The sequence below is a fragment of the Balaenoptera borealis genome, assembly GCF_965194805.1.
Source record: "Balaenoptera borealis genome assembly, chromosome: 16".
Taxonomy (NCBI): Eukaryota; Metazoa; Chordata; class Mammalia; order Artiodactyla; family Balaenopteridae; genus Balaenoptera; species Balaenoptera borealis.
Genome location: NC_138872.1, coordinates 28,529,862 through 28,552,330, shown reverse-complemented (window position 1 = coordinate 28,552,330; position 22,469 = coordinate 28,529,862). Strand labels below are relative to the sequence as shown.

General features: G+C 47.4%; 1 protein-coding gene across 2 annotated transcripts in view; it reads left to right on the top strand.

Annotated features, from left to right (window-relative positions):
- The window catches only part of RSPO4 (R-spondin 4), a 41,070-nt gene that overhangs the window by 1,914 nt on the left and 16,687 nt on the right, over positions 1 to 22,469 (top strand). The window lies entirely within an intron of this gene.

The following is a 22,469-nucleotide window of genomic DNA, read 5'->3' as shown; positions in this document are numbered from 1 at the left end:
GTACAATAGTCATTCTCCTTTCCTGTCCATTGCGTCCTTTGCCTCTCATAACAGCCTAGTGGGGCTGGGGGGATGCTTATTTTCTAGACGAGGAAACTGAGATTCAGAGAGGAAAACTGATTTGTCCAACATTGCACAGAGGGTTAGTAGCAAAGCAGGCTTGAATCTCAATCCGTCTGACATGACGCTGAGAAGATATCTCCTGAGCTGTGTTGGTCTTCTCTTCTCAGAGCCTCACTTTCCCCATCTGAAGAGGAGCTGGTTTAGAAGATCTTTAAGATGCTTCTCAGTCAGTTCTAAAAGACACACACACACAAAGAATAAAGAAAAAGAAAACTTCCAGTCCCTCCCCCCATCCCTAGTTGCTCAGTGAGGAGGTCAGGCGTGGCTGCGTCTTACATAGCCACCATCTGGTGAAGGGGCTATTGGCACCCCTCCCCACGGTAGGTGATCTCTTGCGTCTGGGACACATGCATGTCCAGCGCAGCATCTTCAGAAAGAGGCTTGTGGCTCCATTTATCAGTCAGGTGCAATGGAGATAGCCTTGGATTTCAGTCCAACCGCCAACCCCTTTGGGTAAGTGGATTTTCCGCCCCCCCCCCACCAACTGCCTGCTGCCCACAGCCTTGGTTTCCCCATTGGCACTGGGGTGGAGGTGGGGGGGGGGTAGCAGAAGGCTTCCTGTAGCATCTTCTGCAAGGTGATCATAGGAGTCCTGGCCAAATAGGTATGAGAGATGCTGGCTTTAGCAAATTTCTTAACTGTGGAACTTATCAGAGCATTCATAGAGAAGAGGCTGAGGATAGAGAGCAGGACCTTTCCCAAACCAGTTACATATTAGAGACCATTTTTCGTAAGACAGCTGCTTGGAAAATTGCACATGAGATCCCTGAGGGTCTTACCAGCTTTGACATTCTGGTCTAACTTTGGCAGGAGAATGTGTCCTGAAGGCACCTAGGTATTGGCAGTGTCTTTTCTTTCCTTTCCTTTCCTTTTCTTTTTTCTCCCTCCCTTCCCCCTTCCTTCCTTCCTTCCTTCCTCCCTTCCTCCCTTCCTCTCTCTCTCTCTCTTCCCCTTGTTCATTCAACAAGCATTACAGGGCAGACCGTGCGCCGGGCTCTGTGCTGGGAACTTTGGGAGTGCCGAGGTGAACAGACCTGGGGCCTGCCCTTGAGGAGCTGCCGGTGTCGAGGGATGCCCTTCCCTGGCCCTCTCCTACCTCCCCTCCATGCCCGAGTGCTTGGCCCAGCCTTTGGCCTACTCTGCAAGGTCAAGAGGAACACTCGGTGGGCCCAGCAGCCGCCCAGGCTGAGCTGTCACCCTTGGGGCCTGGTTCCCACAGACCCATGCTTCCTCAAGCTCCAGCATCACTGTTTTTTGATGAAACCTAATTTTTCTGTTTCCAAGACAAAGACTAAAAGAAAAGGCTTGAGAACGGTTCTTGGATCTCAAGTGACTCTTACAAAACATGTTGATTAATTAAATATAAATGAATCAGAACCAGATGGGGATGTTTCTCTTGAAACATGCTGGGGTGTCCCGGCAATAGGACAGTCGGGCAGGGTGAGGGGGCCCCGGTCTGTACCCGTACGTCAATACGGAGCTTCATTTAGGCAATGAGGAGAGGACAGGCCATGACTGACTTTCCCCAGCGTCCAAGGCCTGCTGGGGAAGGGGCTCGGTGGAGGCAATTGTCACCCACATTCACATGGTGCCTTTAGATCCTTCTAGACCTGAGGCAGCAAAGGGCAGAGGGAGGAGCTCGGAAATTCAGGGCCCTCTCCTTCCCTGGATGTGTGATTTGGGGCAGGCCATGTACCTTCTGCATTGGTTCCACATCTGTGAAATGGGAACAGTTGTACCTACCTGTTTGGTGTTTGGGACGATTCACCACAGTCCCAGAGGGAAGGTGTCCAAAGGCATAGAGTAGGTGCTTCATGAGGACTCAACCACTTCCCCCTCCCATTTTACAGCAGAGCTGGATGCTCCCTGGGCTGGGGGAGGGGAGTTTCATGCAGGTTGAATCTCACCTCTGCCCTTCTCCCCTCTCTGAGCCTCTTTTTCTTTATCTGTAAAAGGACTGTGGCAGCGCCCACTCCAGAGGCCTGTTAGGTGGACTGAATATAATAATTCTCTGTAAACTGAAAAGCCCTATGTGGATGGCCAGGCCGGCAGCACTGTCCCCTGTACACAGACAGAGAAGCTGAGACACAGCAAGCAAGTACCCAAGGCAGGGGTGGCGATCGGGGAGGACCCAGGTTTCTAGTCTCCAGGTCAGGGCCATGGCTGGGCACAGAACAAGGTGTATCCCACCTCCCTCTCCCATGGATGGAGACCACCCCACCCCTGTCCAGCCACCAAAGGAGACCCTTGAGGCCACTTGGGGCCAGCCACGTGCCGGGAGCTCTGCACGTGGGTTTCGACATCTGACTGACTATGGCGCTGCCTGTGTTACACCTATTTCCTAGACGAGGGGTCTGAGGCTCCGAAAGGGGCAGGGACCTGCCCAGGACCTCCCAGCAGCTGAGCTGGTACGTGGACCCAGAGTTTTGGAGGCTCCAAAACCTGTGCATAGAAAAAGAAATGAATTCTGCTGGAGACGTGCCCAGGGCTGCAAGGAGGAGGCATCTGAGAAGAGCCCCATCAGAGGGCTGCAGAGGTGGCAGCAGCATAGGAGCTGGGGACTCTGGCAGGAGGAGGGGAGGGTCTGGCCGGATGGGAAGGGCCGAAGGGGCTGTGTGGCAGAGGGGGTAGAGGTCCGATGGCAGACAGGGCCAGAGCCCAGCATCTCCTAGGGATGTCAGGAATGGATCCATCAGAAAAAATGACATGGACAGGATCCCGCTGCTCCTCAGTGCAGCCTAGCGAGGCTGGTCGGCAGCAGTCCTAGTCTCAGCTGAGGAATCTGAGACTCAGAGGTGGGACGTTACTTGGCTGAAGTGTCACAGGACAAGGGGACCTTCTTCCCTTTGTTCCCCTGCCTCCTCTAGTCCATCTGTCAGTCCACTGTCTCTTCATCCATCTTTCCATCCTTTCATCTAGTGAAAAAACTGAAGCTCACGTTGATGCAGAGTTTCTCCGTCAGCGGATGAGGGAGATAAATTTAGTAAATGCAGCTAGCATTTAGAATGCCGAAATGGAGTAGAATGGATAAAACAGAACAGAATAGTATAGAGTAGAATAAAATAGAGTGGGGTCGGCAAACTGTTTTTGCAAAAGGCCGTATAGTTACTATTCTAGACTTCATGGGACCTATTCTTCCTGTTTTGTTTTGTTTTTTTACAAGCCTTTAAAAACATTAAACCATTCTTAACCTACAGGCCATACAAAAAGAGGCTATAGCCCAAAGTTAGCCCATGGGCCATAGTTTGCCAGCCCCCTTTTTAGAAAATATCAGAGTGCATTGCAAGTGTTAAGATTAATTATCATTTTGAGAAATGGGTTTCGGCTTACATATGTATGTGAATGTGTGAGTGGGTGCATGTGTGTGCACATGGATGTGGGTGTGTGTGGGAGTGTGTGAATGAGTGTGTGTGTACTCTGTGTACTGTGTGTGTACTGATGTAAAAATGTAATTTTTACCATTCCCCAAAAAGTGTGGAGCTTTTGGCTGAGCCCAATGCAGTGCTCCTGACAGCTCTGAGAGGCGGGTTCTAGGGGATCCCAGTATTGCAGATGGGGAGACGAAGGCCCCATGGGTCACACAGCCGTAGGCGTGTGAACCCAGAGAGTCTGGCTCTGGAGCCCCAAACAGGACACCGAACTGCCTTTATAAGTAGCAACTGCCCTCGACACATTTTGCAAACCTCTATTTCTTATGCTTGTTTCTAACGGCCCAGAATCTGGTGGCCACGTCCTTCCCAAGGTGTTTTCTTTTCCCAAGGTGGATTTTAGCCCTAGGGCCCATTGGGGGCCTAAATATCCCTCCTGCATTAGACACCCTCAAGCAGCCAGTGAGCGCCGGACACTGCATGTTCCTTTCTCATCGACCCTCCCCCAGCCCTGCCAGGTGGATATGGTTGCCCCTCTTCGTTTACAGAAGAAGCAGGCTGGTTCAGAGAGAGAAACTGGCTTGTCCAAGGTCACATAGCCAATGTTCCTGATTCCAGAACCACAGGAGCAAATCCCGCCTACTATAGACCACTCCAGAAAGTCCATCTAATGCTGCCATTAACCACCCTGTCATTTATATAGCACTTTATTGTTTGCAGAGCAGTTCAACTTTCATTTTCTCTCTGGAGTTCTGGAGAAGGTAGAATAATGGAATGTTAGGACTGAAAAGGCCAGTTGAGACCTTTGAGACCCACGCTTGTAAAAATGGAGCCTCAAGTGAGGAAGTACCTCACCCAGGATCATCCAGCCAGGAGTGGAGGTGAGGATGCAGGAAAGCGAACGGGGGTGGTGAGGGTGGCCTTGGATAGACAGAGGAAGGTAGCTTGCTCCAGGGCCTGAAATCTGGTTTAGAGCTTCTCAGAAACTGAGTCTCTCAGTTTCCCCTGTGTGACTTGGCAATGCTCAGTCTGCTTTGCCTTTCTCCCAGGCCTAGAAGAAATGTTAGATGAGAGGATGGAACCAAGAGGGCTTTCAGAGCTTGAAGGCTGTCTGCAGAGGTTTCTTAATAACCAGAGGCCAGCCTGGGGTCCAGGAGCCTCATAAGGGCCTCCGGAGTTACCTGAGTGCCACATGGGGTCTGTGGCCTGGCTGTGTGGTTCCATAAGAGGGACCTGGTGGAGGCCTGGGCCCCACACAGAACTACCATGGCCTGGAGGGCAGTCCTTCCATCAGAGCCCCAGGCTGTGGACACTGTCAGGACGTAGAACAGCCCCAGACTCTGTGGACACCCAGGAGCACACGCCTCACGTATATATCCACACACATATATGTTCCTAAAAACATTTATTTGTTTTTTTTAAAGTACTTAATTTTCACTGGCACCAAAGGTTTAGAAAAGTCTCTTTTTGATTTGGTTTTATGGTTGAGCATTTACTCTGTGCCAGATGTTACCTGTGTTGTTTTATTTTATTTTTCAATGTCAGGTACTATGCATATAAACTGACTAAATTCTCCTAATAAACCTGTGATGTGGGTACTATTATTATCCCTATTTTACATATGAGAAAACCGAGGCACAGAGGGGTTAAGTGACTTTCCCCAGGACACACAGCCAAGTTCAAATCCTTCCTAGTCCCAGAGCCAAGCTCCAACTACTGAGCTCAGTTGCCTCCCACCCTTATTTAGTCCTCACATCAACTTGCAAAGGGACTGTTACTATCCACATTTTACAGAAGAGGAAACTGAAGAAGAGAGGAGCATTAGTTGAAGTATGTGAAACTGCCATTTTTGTAGGTTGAAAACAGCCAAATATTAACGATTTCATATGTTCCAGTCCAATAGCTTGGCAAGTAAGTTTGGCAAAGCCAGGATCTAAACCCAGACAATTGATTCCAAAGGTTGGGTGCATAGCCATCCTGCTTGGCCTTCTCCCAATTCATCCAGATAATAGCCCACGAGGTGATTTGATCCTATTATTCTCCAGAGGCCCTCCAAGCACAGAGAGGGCGATCGACTTGCCAGGGTCACACAGCCAGGATGGGGAGAGGTTGGAATGTGACCCCCAGGTCTCCATAGCCAGAACCTCCTTTTCTCAGCCCTGTGCAGCAGTCAGCGCCACTCGGGACACATGAGCCCTCGGCCCCACCCCTGGGGATTCCTCCAGGGTCCTGAAGGGAATGGTCTGGTTCCCATTGCCTGGGTGAAGCTCACTCGTCTTGAGCACTGCTGCCTCAGGCTAGGCCATTACTGCCTGCCCCTGGGATGATTTCTTGTAATGCCACGTGACTCATAGGGCCCCTGCTCTGTGGCCCGTGGTGGGGACTCCTCTGTGCTGCTGTGAGTGAGGGGTTCTGTTTCAGCAGCTGAGAAGAAAGGCATTCTCAAGCCTGGGGGACCCAGACTACATAGGGAAACCACTCCCTTTCCCTGCAGCCTGACTGCTGTACCCACATCCGCAGGGGTGGAGACACCCAGAAAGGAATGTCACAACTGCCCTTCTGCAGCCTGCTCTGGTGTTGGCAGGCAGGCACAGCTGTCTCTAGCAAGTGCCAGATGAGCAGTGGGAGACTGGCTGTCTGTCACGAAGGCCACGGGCTCTACTGCTCACCAGCTGAGTGACCTTGAGCAGGTCACCTCTCCCCTCTGGGCCTCAGTTGGCTAATTTGCAAAATGGGGCATGAAACGCATCCCTAGCACATAGTGAGTGCTCACTTAGTGACTATGAAGAGTGTCCAGTGCCAGGCAGTGGGTGTGGGATTTGGGCTGTGACAGGCCTGGGCTCAGCTCCCAGCTCTGCTACTGCCGTGCTTGGGTGAAAATATTTCACTCCTGAATCTCATTGTTGTCTATCAATACAATGGGGACGATAATAGCATCTACATCATAGGATTGCCTTGAAGGTCAAAATTGTGCATGTAACCCACCTGGGAGACAGTAGGTGGTAATAAATGGTGGTCACAGTCATGCGTCATGGGAAGGTTGGCTCCTTCTAGCATCCAGGACTTTCCAGCCTGATGTCAGACATGCCCCTGCCTGTGTTTGAAAGTCCTCTGTAGACCTAACTCTCCAAAAGAAGGTTATTTTGGGGAGCCCAGATTCAGAGGATAGGGAGGTCCTAGGTGTTCTGTGTCTATGGCACAGTGACTCACCCTCTCTGAGCCTCTGTTCACTCCTCTGTGAAAGGGAACCTCAGAGAACAGCAGTGAGGATGGAAGGATGTGTGTGTGTGTGTGTGTGTGTGTGTGTGTGTGTGTGTGTGTGCTGCTGGCACATTATAAATGTATAAATGATGTGATGGCTATTTGTGGATGAGGCCATGATGGGGCCTGACATCCTGCCCTCTGCCCATGGCAGGCTGGAAAAACCCAGTCAAATGCTGCCTTTCAGACCTGATTTTCCTTCCTCCTCCCCTGTTGCCCCACTTCTGACAGGCATTTGAGTCAATCAGACTTAATTCATAGCACATTATCAGCATCAGTCGAGCTGATAGTGCTCTTGTTTTGTATTATTTTATTTCTCTTTCCTTATTTTTTAAATGGTTACAAATTGCCAATTTTTAATTTTACTCAAAATTTATTTCACTTATTTAAAATTTTTTCATTTTTATTTTTTTTAAACATTTTAATTTTATTTTTAAAGTTTTAATTTTATTAATTTTAATTTATTTAAATTTACTTTAATAATGTATTTTAATTTTATTCTTACATTTTATTTTTCTAAGTTTTTTATTTTATCATTTAGTTTTAAAATGCCATTTTATTTTAAATTTTTTATTAATTTTAGTTATTTTTTATTTTAAATCTTTTAATTTTACTTTTTGGTTTTTTTCATTTTAAAATTTTTATTGTATTTTTATGTGCCCACTTTTTTATTAGGTTTCCTGAATTTTTCTTGTCAGTTTATAGTACTTCTTTGTATTACCTACATATTAATCCCCTGTTGGTTTTGACATGGAAGATATGTTTCTTCAGTCTGATACCCAGCTACTAACTTTGTATGTCCTTTGGAGAAGAGAAATCGTTACTTATAATACTGTTCATGTGATCAATCCCTTGAAGGTTTTTTAGGTAGGAGGGCGTTGTTTCTGCCATATGTTCTGGGCTTTTTGATTTTACAAAAAGTCCTCATAAGGTGGTCTCATGAGAAGGGTGTGAGCCCCCGATTCTCTGTCCCTTGAGCGGATCACCCTTCCCGCAAGTGATTCTTCCCTGACAAGTGTTGACAGTCCTGATGCAGCAGCCCTCAGCCCTTCCTGAGTACATTCCTCGAACTCAAATTCAGGTGACGCTTCTCTGTCCACCCTCATTCCTGGATGTCCCCTGAGTCATCGCATTTCAGCCAGCACATGTCTGTTGAACACTTGCTGTCAGCTGGCGCCTGTCCTTGGGGGCCCCAGACTGATGAAGGTAGCAGGCCCAACAGAGTGAATAGGAGAGGTGTCAGCTGGAGACCCCCGCCCCTGGGACAGGGGACGTTGGCTTGACGTCCTCCCTGCGAGCGGAGCATCCCCACAATGGCTGACGTTCTCCCAGGGCTGCTTTGGCTGAATAGCTTCAGTTCGTAGACCATCTTATTCCCTTGCATCAATAACCCTCCCTCCAACCACCTCCCCCATTAAAAGAAAAAGAAAAAAACCAAGCACTCAGGACATCTCTGGATAACACAGACTTTATTGAAGGTCTGGGGATGCTGCTAAGGGCTCCATGGTTTCCGACTTAAGACCACTGGGTTGTTCCTGCAGCCTCCCCTCTTCTCCTCCTGTCTGACCCTGCACACAGCTCAGGGCCCCTCTTTGGCCCTGAGAGACGTATGACTTTCAGTGGCACTTCTCTACCTTTGGAGAGCCACTGGGCATTAGTCAGCAGGGAGGGGCTGACAGGCCATCAGGGAGGCATGGCTCCCAGCAGTCAGGAGCTAGGATTCTGGTTTGCATCCCACCTGACTCTTCACTGTGGGTTCTTGGGTCAACCACTAACCCTAACCCTAACCCTAACATCTCTGAGCCTTAGTTTTCTCATCCATGAAAATGTGTAAATGTAGCCCAGCTTTGCAGGGCTGTGATGGGTTTGCAGTGATTTAACACAGGATCCTGCATGCTGCAGACGGCATCAGCCTGATTCTCCCCATCTGCAGACCTGGTCCCTCAGAGGATCTACAGGAGCTCACAGAGACCAGCACCTCTGGCTGTGGCTGCTCATCTTGGTTCCAGCCCTTAATCCTGGTTTTACCTGGGCAAGAAGGATTATGGTTCCCATTTTGCACATGAGGAAACTGGGACCCACTGACAGTGGTTGTAGAATTTCCAGGCCCTGCAAGCCTAGGTCCCTCCAACTGGCTGGGTTTTGGTGTGTTGGAGACAGTGCCCCAGGACCACGAGAGGTTTGCAAGGTAGAGCCCCACCATATACTGTGCCTGTGTCCCCTTCTTCCATTCAGCTCCTCCCTACTGGCATCACACCATTTCTTGAGCGCCTACTATGTGCCGGGTGATTTTTGTGTGCATTAGTTACCCACAACCCTAGAAGATAGGACCCATTTTACAGAAGAGGAAAGTAGAATCCAGATAGGTGAAGCCACTTGCCCAGGTTTCCACAGCCCCCATACAGTCTGGGTTGGAAGCCAAGCTGGGGCTCCAAAACCAGAGCTCTTTTTCACTGTGCCAGGAATTGGTGAGCAGAACCCAGGGCAGAGCATAAGGACAAAGTTGGCTCCCATGTGATGAGTCCTTGGCATATGAGCTGGGCACAGAGCCAGGGGCTCTGCAGGTTATTACCTCCCTTTATCCTCCGGGCACCCCTTCGATAGCATCATTCTCAATTTGCAGCTGAAGTGTGAGGCTCAGAGAGGTGAAAGGGACTTCCCAGAGTCAAGGTGGCAGAGCTGGGATTCATACCCAAATGTGTGTGACCTGGACTCCCGCCTGCCCAGCACTGCCTCCCTCCCATCTCCCATTTCCTGGGCAGTTGGTCTTGGGGCCTGGCCCGGGGAGATGTCACTGTGACTCACCACCTATTCTCACCTTCGAGAATGACTTAGGGAACCATCCAGACAGGGCCTCGGGTTTCAGTCCAGCTTGGGGGCGGCGGTATACAGCTGGTTTAGGGAGCAACTGAACAGCAGAGCGGCTTAAAACAACCAGAGGGAAGCTTGAATGAGACCTTGTCCTGGTGGCCTGCGAAAGTCGAGAGGCCACAGCAGGTCAAAGAGGCACAACCCGAGCCAGTGACAAGGAGGAGCAGAAGCGATTCAGGCATCTCTGGAGGAGGCTGCGGGGCAGACACAGTCATGGGATTCTTGGATTAGGTCCCTTTAGAGCTGAGGACGGGCAGCTGAGATCTGCTCACACCAGCTACCTGCTGCCCCATGGACTAGGCCACTCACCTTTTCATTCTCATAATAGCCCACAAGCAAGGCTTGTCCATCTGCTGCTCACAGCCGGCAGCCTGGTCCAGACCCCCTAGATGACCACAGGCCTCCGCCCCGGGCTCCCAGCTCCCACTCCTGCCCCCTACTGTTCATTCTGCTCAGCCCCAGAGGGAGCTTTCGAGATGGCAGACGCTCCTTGGCCTGCACCACGCAGGGCCTTCCCATCTTGCTTCCAGGAAAACCCAGCGCCATCCACACTCCTGCTGAGCCTACCACCCAGGTCTGGGCTGATCCGCCATTCTGACCAGTCCCTGTGCTCTGGCCTCACTGCGCTCCTGCATGCTAAACCCCTGGACCTTTGTACCTGCTGGTCCCTCTGCCAAGAATGCTTTCCTTATATGTCTCAGGGGGTCCTGTCTTGTGGCCGGGACCCTCCTCTCCTCTCCTCACTCTGTTTACTGTCATTCACTCACTGTCACTATCTCAAATGACCTCTCTCTCCTTTAGGATGCAAACTCCCTGAGGGGAAGGGCTGTCTTGTCCACTGATGTATCCCCTGTGCCTACAACAGTTCTTGGCACATAGTAGGCCCTCGAGCACATTTGTGAAAGGAACAAGCTTTCCAGTGAGTGGGTGATTGCCTCTATCTTACATATGAGCAAACCGAGGTTCAATAACGGGCCCAGGGAGTGAAGTGTGGAGCTGGGATTTGAAGGGGGGGTTGTCTGATCCCAAGCCTTGGGTTCCCACCTCCACTCTTTATGCCTCACTGCTGAGCAAGACTGATTGGGAGCCTCATCTATTGTGGGGAAGGGGTGACAATAGATGTGTCACCTGGAACAGCAAGGGCCCAGCCTCCTCAGTCCCAAAGCAGGTGCAGCAGTGGGTATAGCAGGCCTGGCCTCCCCAGTTAGAGGCCAGGGACCAGGCTGTTCACAAGGCCAGACAGGGAGAGCCAGCTGGCTGGAGATAAAAAGCCAAAGGCACCCATCCAGAGACCAGGGTTCCAGCCCTGCCTTCCAGTGACCCACTGTGTGGCTCTGAACAAGTGCCTGCCCCTCTCTGAGCCTCAGGGCACCATTTGTAAAATAATACTACTATCCATATACTACAGAGTTCAAACTCTAATAGACACTGCCCAAATCCTTTTTTAAAGTGAGCACTGGATGTTGTCAGTCTTTTAGTTTGCCTTTCTGGTAGGTCACAAGTAATACTTTGTTCTTATTCTAAACATCATTTTGAAAATTATTAGTGCAATGTAATAGCTCTTCCTGAGGTTACTGGCCCATTTGTCTTTCTTTTTTGAATTACTTGTAATATTTTTGCCCATTTCACACCTTGGGTTGTTGCTGTTTTTCTTCTTCTTGATTTCTACGAGCTCTTTGTATATTAAGGATGGTAATCCTTGGCCTTCTTTCGTGAGGCATAATGATCAGAGTGGACATGTAACAGAGGATCACAAACATGACATTTGCTTTTTTTTCTCTCTCTCTCTAATTCTGTTATATCTCTAAAACCCAATCCTTAATAACTTTGGGTAGATCTCAGAGTTTCTGGTATTAAAAAGCTCAGTTTGGTGCTAAATTTTTAAAAACACAGGTCTAATTCAAAGCTGTCTCCTTCCCCATCACTGACTTGCCTCCTGACTCCATTGATCTGCCCTGTCGGGAGATGTGTCATCCTCCCTCCCTTCCTCTCCTGTGTGCTGGGGAGCAGAAGAGGGATGGGGACAGGGACAGCTGTGTCTTACTCCTCTGGTGCTGCTGTGGCCTCACAAGTCCCAGCAGTGAGAAAACTCGGGGCCGCATCACCAGTGAGCACAGGGAAGCGGTTGGGTCTAAACGTTCCTATACCTCCCTCCACACCCTCTGTGTGTGGCAGGTGCCCTACCTGTGGCATGGCTGTGACTTATTAGGGGGGGAGCATGGCCTCGACCTCTTCGTGTATTCCCAGCTCCCTCACTACCCCATGGTACCCCTACAGCCCCTTTGGGTTGGAAATTTTGGATCAAGTTCAACAGCCTCCTTCAGTGTCCACGTGATCTGGACAGAGAATTGGCCAAATGGTGGCAGCGCAGGCTTCTGAGAGACTGACCCCTCCCCTTCTGCATCTCTCATTCATTCTCCCCCCTCCCCCAATAGACATGGGAAGGATCAGCAAGTGTGTGTTCAGTCAGGGGATGAAATGCCCATTTCCATGTCTTATCGGGTTCCCTCCAAACTGTGAGTGATTCTCTTGCCACCCCACCTGGGTTTAGGGAATTGGGGAAGTGCCCTGCCCCACCGCAGCCCCTGCTAGACAATCCTTCCTGGATCCTCTTCAGACATCGGTTTACACCAGCTGGTAGGCAGTGGAGGGGGAGAGGATGGAGGGTGCAAAGCTATCTGGCCTCCCCCTTGCTAAGTTCTGAAGGGGGTGTCTGGCTCCAATTCCATACTCATGAGGCAGATTTCTTTAGAACACAGTGGTAAGGGGAGGGGAGGACTCAGACTTTGTTTCCACCCTTAGTCACAAGTTTTGGAGCAGCAAGATACATCTTGTTCCTTCGTTCACCCAATGGACATTTACAGAGCACCCAGTGTACCCTGGCACTGTGCATGGCACTGGGAGGCGTGGGTGAACAAGACAGGGTGCCTGGGAAGTTTCCCTTCCTGATCTAGTATCATTCTGCGCATCTTTCTAAAATGTTTCCACAGGTCTGTGATTTGTCTTTTAACTTTGTCCAATAAATCAAACAAAAGAAAAAATTTTTTGTTTCTTGTTTTCACTGGAGTCTAGACAAGGGCCTGGTATATTGTAGGCATTCAAGAAACACCTACTGAATAGATGGACGGATGGGTGGATGGATGGCTATTGGGCCCTTAGAAACACTGAGTTTAACCATCCATTTGACAGATGGAGAAACTGAGGCCCAAAGACAGGGAGGAACTTGCCTGAGGACCCACAGAACCGGGATAAGAGTCCATATCTGGTGCTCTCTCCCTTTTACAAGGTTTTGAGAGGGGGAGGGAGCCTGTGGGGAGAGACCAGACCCAGAATAGGGTCCCTAAAGATGCTCACCCCATGTCTGGAGGTCCAAACTGGATTCCCAACTCTTTGTCACCTCTCGGAACCTCCAGTTACCCCGGCTGCTGGATGAGAGGGGCTGGGGCTGTCCCTGGAACACCAAGAGGGTCCAGTGCTGAGGCCCAGCCCCATTCCCTGATGCTCACTGGCGGCAGAGCCCCAGGTTTTCTCTGCACTGGGAGCTGATGCTATATCCAAAGCTTCCTTAGGGCTTAATTGTAAGAGGCAAGGAGGGTGTTTACATGGGACATATTCTAGGGACTAGGTTCTCCGCAGTACTTAATAATAGCTACCAGTTACTAAGACTCCCTGGCGTTAAATCCCAGCTTGCCACTATGTGATCCTCAGCAAATTACTTACCTTCTCTGTGCCTTAACTTCCTTGTCTGTAAGAGGAGATAATAATACCTCGTAGGGTTGTTGCAACAGAGTCTGGCCTTGTAAGAGCTCCACACTGCTCACAGCTACCCCATTGCCGTGCACCTACCATCTGCCAAACCCTGTTCTGAGCATGTCAGACACACCAACATACTGAACCTTCTCAGCAATGCATGAGGACAGTGATTATGCCCATTTTACAGATGGGGAAACTGAGGCTTAGTTTGCGATTTAGACCCAGGCTGTCTGCCAGCAGAGACCAACTTAACTGCTACACCATGCTGCACTGCCTCTCCTGCCATTAGTGCTGAGGGACTTCGGGGCTTGAAAGTCTTTAGAGATTATCCATGCCCTTAGGGGATGCCCCCGGAAGTGAGCAGAGGAAACCAAGAGGACTGGCTCGAGATCCTCCCCCTCACCCTATGCAGGCCTCAGCCAAAGCAGCTCAACTCTTAGCTGACCTATTAATCGAGCTCCCAGATCACATCCTATCTTGGGAAAAAGAAAGCTTCCTTGGCTGAAAAAAGTTTGAAAGCCCTCTGTCAAGACCAATCCCTTGTTTTTCTGCTGGGGAAACTGAGGCTGCCAAGGTCACGCAGTGAGCCTGAGTCCCAGCTGAGACGGGAAGCACGGTCCTGGCTCCTAGCCCCGAGCTCTGTTCACTGCGGGTCTTCAGCACGATGGGGTGAAGGGGTCATTTGTGGAGCAAATTGCGAGACCGGGTACCTCTCAGTCGAGTGCATGTTAGGAATCATGTGCTCTCAGTTCCTCTTAGGAAGTTCCCCCACCTTTCCTGGAATCCTGGCACTCATCCTCCCCACGGCTCATGGGGGGCTCCTGGACTGGATTAGTGGGCACCATCCCCCCTACCCCCGGCCTGTGGCATCAGGTCTCCAGATTGGCTGGACGTGTCCCACCAGGTCCTGACTGCTGCAGCATCCTCCCACTCAGCCAAAGCTGAAGCTTTCACAGCCTCCCAAAGAGCCACAGGAGGCCTCCACAGCCCTAAAGAGCCCAGGAACCGTGAACTCCCCACAGAGGGAAAGGGAATTAGCAGCTAGTGTTTCCTGCCCCCAGTGTTGCCAGGTGCTTTATACACAGCTCTTGGGGCGCTTTATAGCACCCAAGGCAGGCTCAGAGAGAATCAGAGAAGCAAGAGACCTGTCCGACGCCACACGGCAAGGCAGCCCCACCATAGGCAAAGCCAGAACCTGTCTGAGTCCACTCCCCAGCCCACAAGTTCTCACTGAGCACCCACTGTGTACCAGGTACCGGTGCTACAGACGTGAACAAGTCAGAAACACCTGCCTCAGAGAGATTCCATTTGTGTGTGTGTGTGTGTGTGTGTGTGTGTGGTGTAGCAGGGCCTCTTGAGCACCTACTATGTGCCAGGCACTGTTTCGAGCATAATGCATTTTATCTGCAAAATAGCCCTGTAAAAGTCAGTAGAAGAAGAAACTGAGGCACAGAGTATTTCAGCAACTTGTTCAAGGTCATGCACACAGCAAACCTAGCCTTCTAACACAAAAAGAAAAGGAACTGTCCTCTCCGTATTTTTTCAGAAGAATAGCAACTGCGCGTACCCAACACTTCATGACAGTTTTACATGTAGGACAATAGCAAGACAATTCCTTACATAATTTCACATACTTGACACTTTCACACGCAAGAGAGTTTTGTGACAGTTCCACAGACAGATGGATTTTGCAACAGGTTCGCACTCCGGGCAGATTCGTGACAATTCTGTTCATGGATAACGGCGTGCCGAGCTCTGGGGACATGGATGCCGCGGAAGCCAGCTGGGGGTTGTGACTGCCTCCCCGGTCCTGGTCTCAGCCGCTGCTCCTACCCGCCCCCTCACCCCCCCGTGCAGCTTGCCGAATGATGAGGAATCCAGTAACAGTTCTTTTTTTTTTTTGAATTTTATTTTATTTATTTTTTTATACAGCAGGTTCTTATTAGTCATCAATTTTATACACATCAGTGTATACATGTCAATCCCATTCGCCCAATTCATCACACCACCACCCCCACACCCCCGCGGCTTTCCCCCCTTGGTGTCCATACATTTGTTCTCTACATCTGTGTCTCAATTTCTGCCCTGCAAACCGGTTCATCTGTACCATTTTTCTAGGTTCCACATATATGCATTAATATATGATATTTGTTTTTCTCTTTCTGACTTACTTCACTCTGTATGACAGTCTCTAGATCCATCCACATCTCAACAAATGACCCAATTTCGTTCCTTTTTATGGCTGAGTAATATTCCATTGTATATATGTACCATATCTTCTTTATCCATTCATCTGTCAATGGGCATTTAGGTTGCTTCCATGACCTGGCTATTGTAAATGGTGCTGCAATGAACATTGGGGTGCATGTGCCTTTTCGAATCGTGGTTTTCTCTGGGTATATGCCCAGTACTGGGATTGCTGGGTCATATGGTAATTCTATTTTTACTTTTTTAAGGAACCTCCATACTGTTCTCCATAGTGGCTGTATCAGTTTACATTCCCACCAACAGTGCAAGAGGGTTCCCTTTTCTCCACACCCTCTGCAGCATTTGTTGTTCATGGATTTTCTGATGAAGCCCATTCTAACTGGTGTGATGTGATACCTCATTGTAGTTTGTTTTTTAGAATGCAGTTTTTAATTTTATTTATTTATTTATTTATTTATCTATGGCTGTGTTGGGTCCTCATTTCTGTGCGAGGGCTTTCTCTAGCTGCGGCAAGCGGGGGCCACTCTTCATCGCGGTGCGCGGGCATCTCACCATCGCGGCCTCTCCCGTTGCGGAGCACAGTCTCCAGATGCGCAGGCTCAGTAATTGTGGCTCACGGGCCCAGCTGCTCCACGGCATGTGGGATCCTCCCAGACCAGGGCCCGAACCCGTGTCCCCAGCATTGGCAGGCAGATTCTCAACCACTGTGCCACCAGGGAAGCCCCCCTCATTGTAGTTTTGATTTGCATTTCTCTAATAATTAGTGATGTTGAGCAGCTTTTCATGTGCTTCTTGGCCATCTGTATGTCTTCTTTGGAGAAATGTCTATTTAGGTCATCTGCCCATTTTTGGATGGGGTTGTTTGTTTTTTTAATATTGAGCTGCATGAGCTGTTTATATATTTTGGAGATTAATCCTTTGTCCGTTGATTCGTTTGCAAATATTTTCTCCCATTCTGAGGGTTGTCTTTTCGTCTTGTTTATGGTTTCCTTTGTTGTGCAAAAGCTTTGAAGTTTCATTAGGTCCCATTTGTTTATTTTTGTTTTTATTTCCATTACTCTAGAAGGTGGATCAAAAAAGATCTTGCTGTGATTTATGTCAAAGAGTGTTCTTCCTATGTTTTCCTCTAAGAGTTTTATAGTGTCGAGTCTAACATTTAGGTCTTGAATCCATTTTGAGTTTATTTTTGTGTATGGTGTTAGGGAGTGTTCTAATTTCATTCTTTTACATGTAGCTGTCCAGTTTTCCCAGCACCACTTGTTGAAGAGACTGTCTTTTCTCCATTGTATATCCTTGCCTCCTTTGTCATAGATTAGTTGACCATAGGTGCATGGGTTTACCTCTGGGCTTTCTATCTTGTTCCATTGATCTATGTTTCTGTTTTTGTGCCAGTACCATATTGTCTTGATTACTGTAGCTTTGTAGTATAGTCTGAAGTCAGGGAGTCTGATTCCTCCAGCTCCGTTTTCTTCCCTCAAGACTGCTTTGGCTCTTCAGGGTCTTTTGTGTCTCCATACAAATTTTAAGATGATTTGTTCTAGTTCTGTAAAAACTGCCATTGGTAATTTGATAGGGATTGCATTGAATCTGTAGATTGCTTTGGGTACTATAGTCATTTTCACAATATTGAGTCTTCCAATCCAAGAACATGGTATATCTCTCCATCTGTTGATATCATCTTTAATTTCTTTCATCAGTGTCTTATAGTTTTCTGCATACAGGTCTTTCATCTCCCTAGGTAGGTCTATTCCTAGGTATTTTATTCTTTTTGTTGCCATGGTAAATGGGAGTGTTTCCTTAATTTCTCTTTCAGATTTTTCATCATTAGTGTATAGGAATGCAAGAGATTTCTGTGCATTAATATTGTATCCTGCAACTTTACCAAATTCATTGATTAGCTCTAGTAGATTTCTGGTGGTATCTTTAGGATTCTCTATCGATAGTATCATGTCGTCTGCAAACAGTGACAGTTTTACTTCTTCTTTTCCAATTTGTATTCCTTTTATTTCTTTTTCTTCTCTGATTGCCATGCCTAGGACTTCCAAAACTATGTTGAATAATAGTGGTGAGAGTGGACATCCTTGTCTTGTTCCTGATCTTAGAGGAAATGCTTTCAGTTTTTCACCATTGAGAATGATGTTTGCTGTGGGTTTGTCATATATGGCCTTTATTATGTTGAGGTAGGTTCCCTCTGTGCCCACTTTCTGGAGAGTTTTTATCATAAATGGGTGTTGAATTTTGTCAAAAGCTTTTTCTGCATCTATTGAGATGATCATATGGTTTTAATTCTTCAGTTTCTTAATATGGTGTATCACATTGATTGATTTGCATATATTGAAGAATGCTTGCATCCCTGGGATAAATCCCACTTGGTCATGGTGTATGATCCTTTTAATGTGTTGTTGGATTCTGTTTGCTAGTATTTTGTTGAGGATTTTTGCATCTATATTCATCAGTGATATTGGTCTGTAATTTTCATTTTTTGTAGTATCTTAGTCTGGTTTTGGTATCAGGGTGATGGTGGCCTGATATAATGCATTTGGGAGTGTTCGTTCCTCTGCAATTTTTGGGAAGAGTTTGAGAAGGATGGGTGTTAGCTCTTCTCTAAATGTTTGATAGAATTCACCTGTGAAGCCATCTGGTCCTGGACTTTTGTTTGTTGGAAGAATTTTAATCACAGTTTCAATTTCATTACTTGTGATTGGTCTGTTCATATCTTCTACTTCTTCCTGGTTCAGTCTTGGAAGTTTATACCTTTCTAAGAACTTGTCCATTTCCTCCAGGTTGTCCATTTTATTGGCATAGAGTTGCTGGTAGTAGTCTCTTAGGATGCTTTGTATTTCTGCAGTGTCTGTTGTAACTTCTCCTTTTCCATTTCTAATTTTATTGATTTGAGTCCTCTCCCTCTTTTTCTTGATGAGTCTTGCTAATGGTTTATCAATTTTGTTTATCTTCTCAAAGAACCAGCTTTTAGTTTTATTGATCTTTTTTACTGTTTTCTTTGTTTCTATTTCATTTATTTCAGCTCTGATCTTTATGATTTCTTTCCTTCTGCTAACTTTGGGTTTTGTTTGTTCTTCTTTCTCTAGTTCCTTTAGGTGTAAGGTTAGATTGCTCATTTGAGATTTTTCTTGTTTCTTGAGGTAGGCTTGTATAGCTGTAAACTTCCCTCTTAGAACTGCTTTTGCTGCATCCAATAAGTTTTGGATTGTTGTGTTTTCATTGTCATTTGTCTCTAGGTATTTTTTGATTTCCACTTTGATTTCTTCAGTGATCTCTTGGTTATTTAGTAACATAGTGTTTAGCCTCCATGTGTTTCTGTTTTTTACATTTTTTCCCTGTAATTCATTTCTAATCTCATAGAGTTGTGGTCAGAAAAGATGCTAGATATGATTTCAATTTTCTTAAATTTATTGAGGCTTGATTTTTGACCCAAGATGTGATCTATCCTGGAGAATGTTCCCTGCGCACTTGAGAAGAAAGTGTAATCTGCTGTTTTTGGATGGAATGTCCTATAAATATCAATTAAATCTATCTGATCGGTTGTGTCATTTAAAGCTTCTGTTTCCTTATTTATTTTCATTTTGGATGATCTGTCCATTGGTGTAAGTGAGGTGTGTAAAGTCCCCCACTATTATTGTGTTACTGTCGATTTCCTCTTTTACAGCTGTTAGCTGTATGTTAGCCTTATGTATTGAGGTGCTCCTATGTTGGGTGCATATATATTTGTAATTGTTATATCTTCTTCTTGGATTGATCCCTTGATCATTATATAGTGTCCTTCCTTGTTTCTTATAACATTCTTTAATTTAAAGTCTATTTTATCTGATATGAGTATTGCTACTCCAGCTTTCTTTTGATTTCCATTTGCATGGAATATCTTTTTCCAACCCCTCACTTTCAGTCTGTATGTGTCCCTAGGTCTGAAGTGGGTCTCTTGTAGACAGCATATATATGGGTCTTGTTTTTGTATCCATTCAGCAAGCCTGTGTCTTTTGGTTGGAGCATTTAATCTATTCACGTTTAGCGTAGTTATCAATATGCGTGTTCCTATGACCATTTTCTTAATTGTTTTGGGTTTGTTTTTGTAGGTCCTTTTCTTCTCTTGTGTTTCCCACTTACAGAAGTTCCTTTAGCGTTTGTTGTAGAGCTGGTTTGGTGGTGCTGAATTCTCTTAGCTTTTGATTTCTCCATCAAATCTGAATGAGATCCCTGCCAGGTAGAGTAATCTTGGTTGTAGGTTCTTCCCTTTCATCACTTTAAGTATATCATGCCACTCCCTTCTGGCTTGTAGAGTTTCTGCTGAGAAATCAGCTGTTAACCTTATGGGAGTTCCCTTGTATGTTATTTGTCGTTTTTCCCTTGCTGCTTTCAATAATTTTTCTTTGTCTTTAATTTTTGCCAATTTGATTACTATGTGTCTTGGCATGTTTCTCCTTGGTTTTATCCTGTATGGGATTTGCTGCGCTTCCTGGACTTGGGTGGCTATTTCCTTTCCCATGTTAGGGAAGTTTTCGACTATAATCTATTCAAATATTTTCTCTGGTCCTTTCTCTCTCTCTTCTCCTTCTGGGACCCCTATAATGCGAATGTTGTTGCGTTTAATGTTATCCCAGAGGTCTGTTAGGCTGTCTTCATTTCTTTTCATTCTTTTTTCTTTATTCTGTTCTGCAGCAGTGAATTCCACCATTCTGTCTTCCAGGTCACTTATCCGTTCTTCTGCCTCAGTTATTCCACTATTGATTCCTTCCAGTGTAGTTTTCATTTCAGTTATTGTATTGTTCATCTCTGTTTGTTTGTTCTTTAATTCTTCTAGGTCTTTGTTAAACATTTCTTGCATCTTCTCGATCTTTGCCTCCATTCTTTTTCCGAGGTCCTGGATCATCTTCACTATCACTATTCTGAATTGTTTTTCTGGAAGGTTGCCTATCTCCACTTCATTTATTTGTTTTTCTGGGGTTTTATCTTGTTCCTTCATCTGGTATCTTGTTCCTTCATCTGTTCCTCCCTCTGCCTTTTCATCTTGTCTATCTTTCTGTGAATGTGGTTTTTGTTCCACAGGCTGCAGGATTTTAGTTCTTCTTGCTTCTGCTGTCTGCCAACAATTCTTTTTTTAAAGCAGCGATGATTTTCTGAAGGTCTCTGGCAGATGCTCTGGGCTGCTGAGGGCCCCCAGTGCTCCCATCAGGAACACAAAGGTGACCGCCCTTAATGAATGGCTAATGAAGGCAGACCATATCTTGTGGGTCCAGGGTGGGTCGTTAAGGGATAAGGAAGCAGAGATTTGGGTTGATGTGGGGAGGGATTCCAGGCACAAGCAGCCCGCTCTGGACTGTCCACCCTCCCCCGCCTAGCAGGAGGGCTGGGCAGGGGCAGCACAGCCAAGGCCTTCTCCGTGCTTCAACCTCCAGGCACTAGAATCCTTTTGGTATGGGTCTCATCTGTCCGCACACACCTGCCACTGTCTCAGAGGCACACACATGCTCAGGACACACAAACCCAGCCCCTCTTCTTTTTGCCATGCTGGGCTTGGCAGGGACTGTCCTCCACTTGCGCCACTTGGGAAAATACCCCTCCTATGAGTGGTAAGAGGGGTCAAGTTGCCCCTTCCAAATATCAGCCCAACCTCTCATCCATCGTCAGGCCAGCAGGGCCAGGCACTGTGACACAGTAGAGTTTGGGGGCTCTGCCTAACTCTGTGACTTACAGTTATTGGCCTTTGAGCCTTAGTTAGCTCCTCAGTAAAATAAGAAATAATAACAGCACCTGCCTTCTTGCTTCTTAAAATGAGGTCTGGGGGCCAGCACCATCAGCATCCCCCAGAAGCGTTGTACAAAAGCAGAATCTCAGGCCCCAGCCCAGACCTTTAGCCTCAAAATCTACACTTGAACCCAAGGTCCCTGGGCACTTTGTGTGCTCCTTAGAGTTTGGGAAGCCCTGGCTGACCTCACAGAGTGGTTTCTGAAAATCACACGAGTTCATACACATATGACACCAGGCACACCACTGTACACGTTAAACCAACAGCATATATTGAGGGATGGAGGTGCCTCTGCTTTTAATAAGCAGCCCCAAGTGATTCTGATGTGGATTTAAATCTCAGGATCACCACTGGCTGGGAAACAGCAGATGTGGGTATGAACCCTGGCTCCACTACCAGCCTCCATCTCCCCACCTCCCCAGCCCATGGAAGCCGATGTCTGAAAAGGATTCTGTGTGGATTTCAAGCAGGGGCTGGGGCAGGGCACTTCCCCACCTCCCCAGGCCCAGGTGGGTGGCAAGAGAATCACTTGTAGAGAGCTTAGAGGGGACCTGAAGGACAGGGAAATAGGCATGTCACCCCTGATTGAACACGCAGGTACTGATCTGCCCCACATCATGGAAATGAGGGGAGGTGAGCACGGGCTGAGGGGAAAATGAATGAGAGATGCAGAAGAGGCAGGGTCTGTCCTGGGAACACATGTACTGCCACTGTTTGGCTAATTTCCTGTCTCAGTCAAGGTCAAATGGACATTGAAGGAGGCAGTAGCCTTAGCACAGCACTGGGAACCTAGCAAGGCCTTAGCAAGGGGACCTGTTATTCTGTGTGGAGGATTAAAGGAGGTGCTGTGATACACTGGCAGCTGGGAGGCCGTGTGGCCTCGAGATGAAGCCTTCAGGTTCTGCAGTCACACCGCCTGGGTCCTCTTACTAAGTGACCTCAGGCAAGCAGCAGCACTGCCCTGGACCTCAGTTTCCTCCTCTCTGAAATAGATATGATAATTATACCTAAATTAATTTCGCAGCATCTCTATATGGAATGGTAAGCAGCTCTAAAAAAGGATGAAGCAGTGATGTGCAACATTCGCCAGGATAATTTAAGTGAGCAAAGCATGGCGCTGAAGA